This window comes from Felis catus, chromosome B2 (genome assembly GCF_018350175.1).
Source record: "Felis catus isolate Fca126 chromosome B2, F.catus_Fca126_mat1.0, whole genome shotgun sequence".
Classification (NCBI taxonomy): domain Eukaryota; kingdom Metazoa; phylum Chordata; class Mammalia; order Carnivora; family Felidae; genus Felis; species Felis catus.
This window is the reverse complement of record NC_058372.1, coordinates 124,987,930-124,998,086: the sequence shown is the minus strand read 5'-3', so window position 1 is coordinate 124,998,086 and position 10,157 is coordinate 124,987,930. Positions and strand designations below refer to the sequence as shown.

The 10,157-nt window shown below is 40.3% G+C and overlaps 1 non-coding gene across 1 annotated transcript; it reads right to left on the bottom strand.

Moving 5' to 3' along the window:
• Positions 1–1,505: 1,505 nt before the first annotated feature.
• Positions 1,506–1,578, bottom strand: TRNAK-UUU. The gene has a single exon. It is a non-coding gene; the product is annotated as a tRNA-Lys (tRNA).
• Between the last annotated feature and the right edge of the window lie 8,579 nt (positions 1,579–10,157).

Genomic DNA, 10,157 nt, shown 5'->3' with positions numbered 1-10,157 from the left:
TTTTTAAAAAATACAAAGTTTATTAAAAATAAATTGCATATGAAATACAATAGGAATGGAACACCACAGTAGGTTTGATGGCTTTTCCATAGTAATACACAGCTGTGAAAAACACTCTTACCTGGTCGTCCTAAACAAAGTGTGGGGTGGGGAGCCTGGCTGGCTCAGTTGGTTGAGCATGTGACTCTTGATCTCGGCTTTGTGAGTTCAAGTCCCACATTGGGCAGGAAATCTACTTATTAAAAAAAAAAAAAGTGGGTTTAGTCCCCATAAGGCCACCAGTATTCTCAAGATAAGATTTAAGGATAAAGGCAATTATATTAAAGCAAAGCAGGCAATTTATAATGGAATACGAGATACTGTGTTCAAAAGTCCTTTCACTGCCCTGTCTCTGGAATTGCTCACTGGCCCCTCCCTCTCTCTTCCTGCAGCTCCTACCTGCTGCCAGGCACTGTCCTCACATCTCCCTGTCTGTTTGCCAAGGTCTTGCTTCTCAGGCTCCAGAACCTTCAGTTCCTTTATTATGCAGAGAAGTTTCGCTTTCTAGTCCAAACTCCAAAGTCTCATTAATGTGCTCTGCTGAAAAGAAGCATCTTCTTTGACCCTTGAGCAACTTGGAAGACCTGGCAGAGGCTTTAGAATTTGCCTCTGTTTTTCTTTCTTTCTTTCTTCTTTTCTTTTTTTTCTCTTTCTTTTCTTCTTTCTTTTTCTCTTTCTTTCTTTCTTTCTTCCTTTCTTCCTTTCTTTCTTTCCACCATTAATCTCTATCCATGAAACTAAGCCTATAGCAATTTCTTTTCTGTGATATGAATTACAACAAAATCCTTTTAGAAAAATCCTCTTAAGAAGACAAAAGATGCTGCAGTCTGTTGTTTTACAAAGCACACTTACTGAAATTTGTATTGGAACTTGTACCACGGTCATTCCCCTTTGGTAGACTACGAAGTTTTCTAGAGTGGACAGTGTCTTATTCATTTTGTATCCTTTGCAATGCTTAGCACCATGCCTACCTAGCACGGAGTGGGCACTCAACAATTGCTTAGCTGAATGGACTTGAGGGCTGACTGTCTAACCTTTTGACTCCTCTCAGGGCTATTTAAAATGAAAGATTAGGGGTGCCCGGGTGGCTTAGTCGGTTAAGCATCCGACTTCAGCTCGGGCCATGATCTCACAGCTCGTGAGTTCCAGCCCCGCATCGGGCTCTGTGCTGACAGCTCGGAGCCTGGAGCCTGCTTTGGATTCTGTGTCTCCCTCTCTGTCTGTTCCTCCCCTACTCGCACACTCTATCTCTGTCTCAAAAATAATAAACATTAAGTTAAAAAAAATTTAAATGAAAGATTAGATGTATAAACCAGTCAGCTTAGCCATTGTAGTCTAGATTTCTTTAAATTCATCAAAACTTAAACAAGCTTCTAGGAAAGAGGTAATATGAAAAAATGTAGTGTGTATTGAGTACATATAATTATCAGCATTTATATTCTTTTTTTTTTTTTAAGTAAGTTCTATGCCCAACATGGGGCTTGAACTCACGACCCTGAGATCAAAAGTCACACGCTCTACAGACTGAGCCAGCCAGGTGCTCTTCAGCATTTATATTCTATTTCCACTGTTCTTTTATTGTGAGATTCATGTTTAGTTTCTACCCTCAGTATCAATGCCTCTGGATCATGTTCAACAGAAATAAGCTATTAAAACATAAAAATTAGTTGAATCCATGTTTAATGGGATACAGGGAAAGTTTCATTGATATTATCTTATAGTTTACAACATGATGTGAATTTTAAATGTTAGCAGTTACATGCAAAATTCTCCCTAATATCTGCCTTTTAGCTGTCAGTTACTAGTAAGTATTTGTGATACACCATTTATTAAATCTTCCTGAGGAAAATTTCAGAGAAATATGATTTGATGGTTTTGTCTATTTAAATTTAAAAGATCTATCGATGAGTAAATTTCAAATGTCTTTTTGGCAGTTGTCACATGTATTTAATTAAGAGATGAAACAACAGAAATATGTGGGGAAGGTACACACACCACATTTGCTCCTTGCTTGTCTTAGCAGTGTGGATGCAACTGTTTGTGATGTTTTAAGTAAGTTATAAGAAGTATTTGAGGGGCGCCTGGGTGGCTCAGTCGGTTGAGGTCCAGCTTTGGTCAGGTCATGATCTCGCAGTCCGTGAGTTCGAGCCCCGCATGGGGCTCTGGGCTGACAGCTCAGAGCCTGGAGCCTGCTTTGGGTTCTGTGTCTCCTTCTCTCTCTGCCCCTAACCCATTTGCATCTGTCTCTGTCTCCCTCAAAAATAAATAAACGTTAAAAAAAGAAGAAGAAGAAGAAGCATTTGAGGGGTGCCTGAATGGCTCAGTCGGTTGAGTGACCGACTTTGGCTCAGGTGATGATCTCATGGTTCATGGGTTGGATCCCTGCATCGGACTCTGTGCTGACAGCTCAGAGCCTGGAGCCTGTGTCTCCCTCTTTCTCTGCCCCTCACCCGGTTGTGCTCTGTCTCTCTCTGTCTCTCTCTCTTTCTCAAAAATAAATAAATATTTTTTTAAAAAGAATTATTTGATAAATAGAGACATCATAGGACTAATTCCAATCTCTTCATTGATTTCTTAGGAACTCAGAACATGGCTTTCATTGCCACAGATATCCTTAAAATAGCTAATTACTTCCTTGGGCTTATAAAGTCTGATTGAGTTTGACACGTTATGTCACTCAAGCATTTAGATTTCAATTTAAAAATTCAAACATCCAGATGTTTCTAAATGGGTTTCTCCTCTGAGTAGTTAAGTGGCTTCAGGGGGTTCCTCCAGGTGTGACACATCTCAGGAAGACTGGCTAGTATTAACCAAGTACTGTATATAGATGACTGTCTTTGCAATATCAATATTATTATATAGGAGGAACTGTAACTATAAAAGAGATTAGTTATCCACCTAGAGACATCTACAATTTGCAAACGGATTACTGTACTTAAAAAATCAGATTGGTTTTTACAAAGTGGCTTTATGAGCACAGAAATAAGGACAAAACAATTTGGATCATCCTAGAGGCTATTGAATTCCTGGAGCATTAATAGGAAGTCAAAGCTTATGGGAGAGAAGAAAGGTATGTCATAGTAATGAAAGACTTGTGTATTAAAATTTGTAAGTTACGTTATATTTGCCTTTGATAATTTTAACCATTAAACAAACATTTATTGGGTGTCTACTATGAACTTAATAGATCACTCTTATCTCTAACAGGGATTTTCCATGTGCTGTCTAGGACCATTTACTCTTTTGAAGAAATATCTACTTGCTAATGCTTGAGCTGAGAGAATATAAGTCTCTTGCCAAACCCTCCCTTTTTAGTATTCTGCAACGGTGTTCAGAAGCACCTGTTTGCAGTTAAACCATTGTCCCCATGAGTAGAGAACCCCCGACAGCTAGCTAAGCCAGGCTGATTTTCAAACCAATGAAGGGCAGAGAGATCTTAAGTACACACAGGGTAGAGCCCTCAGTGTGGCAAGATTTGAGATTAGAAAGACCGATTGCTAAGAATACTGTTTGCCGACCTATGTCAAAGTACCTACTTGCATTTCCACAGGCCAAAGGTTGGAATTTGGCCATATCCGGAAGGTCACTTTGTTATCGGTGAAACACTGGTCTTATTTTGTGATACTTCTTGCTTTCAGTTAATGTTATTCTTCTTTTCAATAATCATAAATGTTAAGTATGCTTATGATTAATTATAAAGGACTTTCAGTTAAGTATATCATTCTTAAGTTAGTGTGTATCGTTTAATTTCAGGCTCCATACTTTTCTAATAAGGCATTGCCCAATGACATGTACTTTTGAAAACACCTCAAATTTGCTGTATGGTGACATTTAGTTATACGTTCCCAATGCATCTCTACTGTTTATGCTGAGCAGGGTGTGGACAGGGAGAGTTCTGGCTGGTTGGGTCCTTGAGCCTAGGCAAGGGACTTCTCCAGTGAAGTTGGAGGTTCTGAGACTTCAGACTGTTTTGGCTTCAAACACTGCCCCTCTTGGCAGGCCTCTCTGAGGTTTACTCACCCGGCCTTTCTTGAGCCAGGGCCCCAAGCCTTCTAAGCTGCTTCTCCCTGATCAACTCCCAGGCTCCCAAGGAGCGCTCTGATAAGCCCCTCTCATTGGAAAATCCCTCCTCCACTATTTTCTGTTTCCCTCCAAAGCATCGTCTTCCGTCACGTCACCGTCTTCTCCTGTGGCAGTTTCACAATAGACTTGATAATTTCGAAATTAATACGTTCATTAAAAAATGGAAAATTTAGCTCTCCCCGAGAGCAGGGAAAGCTTAACTCCAACCCCTCCATGGATGTAAGGTGAAATGTTTGCATTTCATCTTTCCAGGGCAGACAAGCAGGGCAAAACAAGGCTCTCAGTGTAAGCAGCCTAAAAGTTCACACGCTACTGCAAAATGTTCATGTAAAAGGGGACCAAAGGCCATTAGAGGAGAACCAGACATCCTCAAACTGGGAACACAGCCAGTGTGAGACTCAGAGGTGGAGGGCGGGGGTGGGGAAGTGCACAGATACAACATTCAATGCAGGGGACAGGAAAACTGTTAAGTGACTGTCTCCTTCAACATTCTGTTCTCAGCATCTAGTACACTTATTAACACAGAGTAGGTGCTCAGTAAAGGTGGGCTTGAAATGAACTGAACTTCCCAAACTGTTTTCACGACAGGAATTTATAGGTATATGCAAAGCCCCCAGGTTGTCTTAAAAGCCCTACACATCTCAGACAACTCTTGAACCTTTAGAGGGTTAGAGACACATTGAAGCCTTAAATAAACGCGTGTGAGAACAGAATGGCAAAGTATGGAAAGGCTGAGATAAAGGAGATGGGTGAGATACATAGGGAAGTCAGTGCATAACGACTATAATTTAAAGAGGAACTGCAAGAAGAAAACTCAGTGAACAGAGTCAGATTACAAATGTATGAGCGTGGGACAAAGAGATCTTTGACGGCTGCTGTTTCGTGAGTTAACATCATGCAGTGGTAATAGTGAAACCTGCACTCAGAATATAAGCAGCTTCAAAATGACTTTACCAATCTTAAGATTTGACCACAAGTATCATATATATGCAGATCTGATATAAAACCAGAACTTGAACTGCATAGTTAAAATTATTTATGCATAACATTGAAGTGTGTGCATTACATACGCTTCAACAGTCGAGTCTGAGTGACAACTGTCTCAACGATTTGTTATTGAAAGCTGCCTTTGTATTCACTTTGAGTCTCGTACATATAAACTTTTTCTGAAAACTATGAAGTAAAACATTTTGCTTATTTATTTTTAAGTAATCTCTACACCCAATGTGGGTTTCGAACTCACGATCCCAAGATCAAGAGTCACATTCCCTTCCGACTGAGCTAGCCAGGTTCTCCTCAAAATAAAACATTTTAAAACTGTGAAAAAAAAGAATACACGTCAGTGAAGATCGTAGAAGAACAGAAAGAAAGACAAATATAAAGGAAATAGGCAGAAAAGTACCTGGGTGTAAAAAACTAAGTAGAAGGGGTGACCCTCTGTTCCAAAGCTGGTCCCATCAAACAATTCCTTTTATTTAACTCCAGTTGATCTAATGGAAACAGGCTTAGAAACATCGGGTACTAGTCTTATTTCCAAAAAACCCCAACTTTTTCTTAAAATGATGAAAGCAATGGGGCAGGAATTACAAAAAGGAAAATGTTCAAGTAGATTCTGAAGTCTGGCTGGTATGAAGAATCAGGCATCACTCTCAGCTACCTACAGCCTGGTCAACTCAAGGATTTGTGGCAACATTGTTGCTTTTGTTACTGTGGTAAGGACACTTACCATGAGTTCTACCCACTTAAACTTTTAAGTGCACAACATAGTATTGTCATGTGCACACCTATGAAGATCGCTAGAACTACTTCACCTTGTGTAACTCTTTTCCACCCTTCTCCCCCTTTTTCTTACTATCTTTCATTTACCTTGCCTGAACATCACCTCCAGTTTCGACCTCCATTTTCCCATCTCCAATCACCGAATTTGAAATGGCATTACCTTTTTTGTTTTACAGTTTTATTTATTTGAGAGAGAAAGAGAGGGAGGGAGGGAAGAGAGAGAGGGAGAGAGAGAATCCCAAGCAGGCTCAGCACTGTCAGTGCACAGCCCAATGCGGGGCTCGAACTCACAAGTCATGAGATCATGATCTGAGCCAAAATCAAGAGCTTAACCGACTGAGCCACCCAGGCACCCTGAAATGCCGTCACTTTTGTCTTAACTCTCGTGTGTCCCGTTCTAATGTCAAAGAATTGCCAACCACCCCACTCTTCCTTCCTGAAGGAGAGGTCCACAGCATTTAAGACTAATTTGACCTCACTTTTCACCACTCCAGGTCTGTGTAGAGCAACTTTTCTGCATATTCTAGTATTGTTTCTCTCTCCCAGACTGTGCACTACATTGTGTTATTATTACTAGTTTACTCCTAGTTTACTCACTAGCTTCTTACCTCTTTAAAGGCAAGAAATGTTTCCTTCAAATCCTCAAACTTAGCATAGTGCCTGACATAAAGTGAATATTCAATAATTGATGAAAGAAATGGAGGGAGGAGGGAGAAAATGCAAAGGGAAAAAGGAAGGAAAGAGGAAGAAAGAAGTTAGTTAGTTGGGGAATTCTATTCATGAAAGAGGAGAATGTAATACTGAATTTGTGGAAGCCAATTATTCACAGGCTCCCTGACAGCAAAATCCTAACTTTGTCTCCGCCCCGGTCCCTTGAAATGCGATGGCTAATTAGGGAGTATCTGCAATGAGGTGGGAGGAGCCAGCTTTCACAGGAGCAAGATGTGTTCCAGCCCGCAGAGTAAGGTAGAAAATTCAATCAACTGTTTGGTTTTTTTTTAAGGGTCCCGAATGTTACAAATACAATCATCAACAATAAGCACTAAACCAAACTAAGCAAATAAACAACGAACTTCATTTTGGTTATCGATTTCAGGGAAACTTTTGGGTTTGACTCCTTAGCTACATTTCTCTATTCTTCTTATTTCCCTTTGTACAGATAATGGTTATTTTAATGACTGGCTTCCTCATAAATAATCCTCTTAAAATTATTGTCGTTGAGTGAATGAACTGGTTTATTGAGTTACTTTGGTGAAATAGCTTTCTGTCTTTAAATCAAAGTATTATACTAGGAAGCGTGGATATTGTGAACCCTGGAACCCCTGAGACTGAATCTTAGTGTGATTATCGACTTCTTGTTGAATTGACCTTTATGAGTTTCTTTTTTTTCATTAAAATTTTTTTTAATGTTCATTTATTTTTGACAGAGAGAGAGAGAGAGAGAGAGAGAGAGAGAGAGAGAGACAGCATGAGTGGGGGAGGGGCAGAGAGAGAGAGGGAGACACAGAATCTGAAGCAGGTTCCAGGATCTGAGCTGTCAGCACAGAGGCCGAGGCGGGGCTTGAACTCCAGACTGTGAGATTACGACCTGAGCTGAAGTCAGACACTCAACCGACTGAGCCACCCAGGCGCCCCAACCTTTATGAGTTTATCGTATGCTGCAAAAAAGTAGCATACAGTTAATTGTATAGTTCTTAGCTGAAATATACTTATCTTGGTAAAACCAGCTTTGCAACTGACCAAGTAATGCATTTTGCAATGAGAATTTTTGAAAAGGTTTTTTAAAGACTCTGTAAATCTATTTTTAAGTAATCCAAGAAATGAGTAAAGCTTCTCTTTTATACTGAAAATTATATTCTGCCTTTAAAAAATTAACCATTTGATTTCTTTTTTATTTTTTTAAGTTTATTTATTTTGAGGGGGGAGGGGTGGCGAGAGAGGGACAGAGAGAATCCCAAGCAGGCTCTGCCCAGACAGCGCACAGCCTGACATGGGGGTCGGTCTCACTAACTGTGAAATCACGACCTGAGCTGAACTCAAGAGTTAGATGCTTACCTGACTCAGCCACTGAGACGCCCCCTTAAAGTTTACTTATTTATTTTGAGAGGGGGAGAAAGAACAAGCAGGGGACAGGGAGAGAGAGAGGGAAGTGACAATATAGTACAGTGCCAACAACAGAAAGATGTGCCATTGGGTGAAAGAGAGAAACCCACTCTAAAGTAAATCCTCTGGTTAGTTGTGTTCATTTTTTGTCAGTTACAGTATATATGGTTTTCAAAGACAAATCATTTTACATAGCTTATTCATTATAATGAGAAGCAGTGGGCCCTTCCATCAAGAAGTGGGATATAATTCTCTCATTAAATCTGGGCTGGCCTTCATGACTCGCCTGTGATCAATAGAATGCATTGAAATGATACTGAGTAATTTCTGCCTCGATCTCTTGGGAAACTTACTCTTCAGGTAGTCTCTTAAAACCCAGCCATCATTCTTCTGGAAGCCAAGCAAATGGAGAGGCCATAAGATACTCCAGGAGGCAGCCCCCAGAGGAGTTTTCAGACAACAGGCAGCATTAACCACTACCCATATGAATGAGTCGTCTTGGACATTTAGCCTAACCTTCAGATGACTGCACATGTCAGGTATCACAACAGCTAACTACCTGCCTAGTCAAGCCCTTCCCGAATCTCTGACCCACAAAGTCATGTTTTGGGTCACTCAGTTTGGCGGTAATACATTATTCAGCGATAGGTAATCAGGCCACCTGCCTAAGGCCAAAGTCCCAGTTCTAAGAAATAATCTACCCCCACCCCCACCCGCATGCCCCACCCGAGTTTCTATTTGGACAAGTGGAACTACCACTGGGAGGACTGGTGAATGACGGAGGCCTCCCGTATGGAGACTTGAGGATTAGGGTTAAAGGCTACGAGTGATTTTGTGATACCGGCCTGATGCCCTAAAAGGCCAGACTGGACCAGCTAACTCTGAGGATACCTCAATATAGACTTGGGGACCAGGACATCCCAGCCGCCTTGCAGTGGAACCAGAGGACAGCACAGGGACCCCAGATTGTAGATTTAAGGTTCCTTCTCGATCTCACAGTCAAGAAATCACGTGAGGTCTTTCCATCCCCCACCCCCATATACCGCCCTCCCGTGATATCTGGGAGAAGAACAAGGAAAAGAGGAAGAAATATGAATGGCTGAGCATTTAAGTGAAATACTGAATTACTTAAATGATTACACTTTAAGAGAAAGATCCTGAGCTATAACTGACAAAATTAAGTTAAATTGCACGCTGCTACTGAGGAAGATTATGTTCATTAGAGGAAATTAAAAAGCCACTTACAGTATTTTAATGTTTGATCCCACTATACTTACGTACCTGTACAGAAATAGTTAATTTTTAAAACAAGATACTTATCCTGATACAAGATTTTAAACACTAAATGTTTACTGGTTATAACACTTGTTGAATGTATCCAAATCACTAGATACAGGTCAGGTTTTCTGTATCTAGAGGGTTTAGAGTATACTAACAACTTAAAGTCTAGTAGAAAATGAATATGAGAGCTGATAATGACTTTTTAAATAGTTATGTCTTACTAAAGGATATGACCCCTGGTTGCTTAATTATTTAAACAAAGTGCAAGAGCAAAATTAAAAACAATCCAGAATCAGGGGCACCTGGGTAGCTCAGTCAGTGAAGGGTCTGACTCTAGATTTTGGCCCAGGTCATGATCTCACGGTTCATGAGTTCCAGCCCCGCATCAGGCTCCATGCTGGCTGAGTGGAGCCTGCTTGGGATTCTCTCTCTCCCCCTCTCTCTGCCCCTCCCCAGCATGCTCGCTCTCTCTCTTTCAAAGTAAATAAATAAATAAATAAACAAACAAATAAACTTAAAAAAAAAATCCAGATTTTAATTGATCATGCTTGTCACTGATAATAGCTGCCAGTTGTTCAACAGCAGTTAAATAACAACCTTTTATGTTCATTCTCTCTCTTTCTTATTTTGACCAAATAAAGCATTCCATTTTATAGAAGAAGGTGCTGCGGCTGAGAGACATTAAACTTGCCCTAGGTTACAAAGCTAATAATTGTCAGAATCAAGTTTCAAACCCAAGTGTATTTGGTCTCAAACTAGGATTATTGTGTGTCTATTACAACTTGATATCTTCTCATTGTTATCGCCATTAAGATTTGTATTCATTCTGTACATTTTTAGTTTTTAAGGTTGCACAGACATAACCTCTAAGC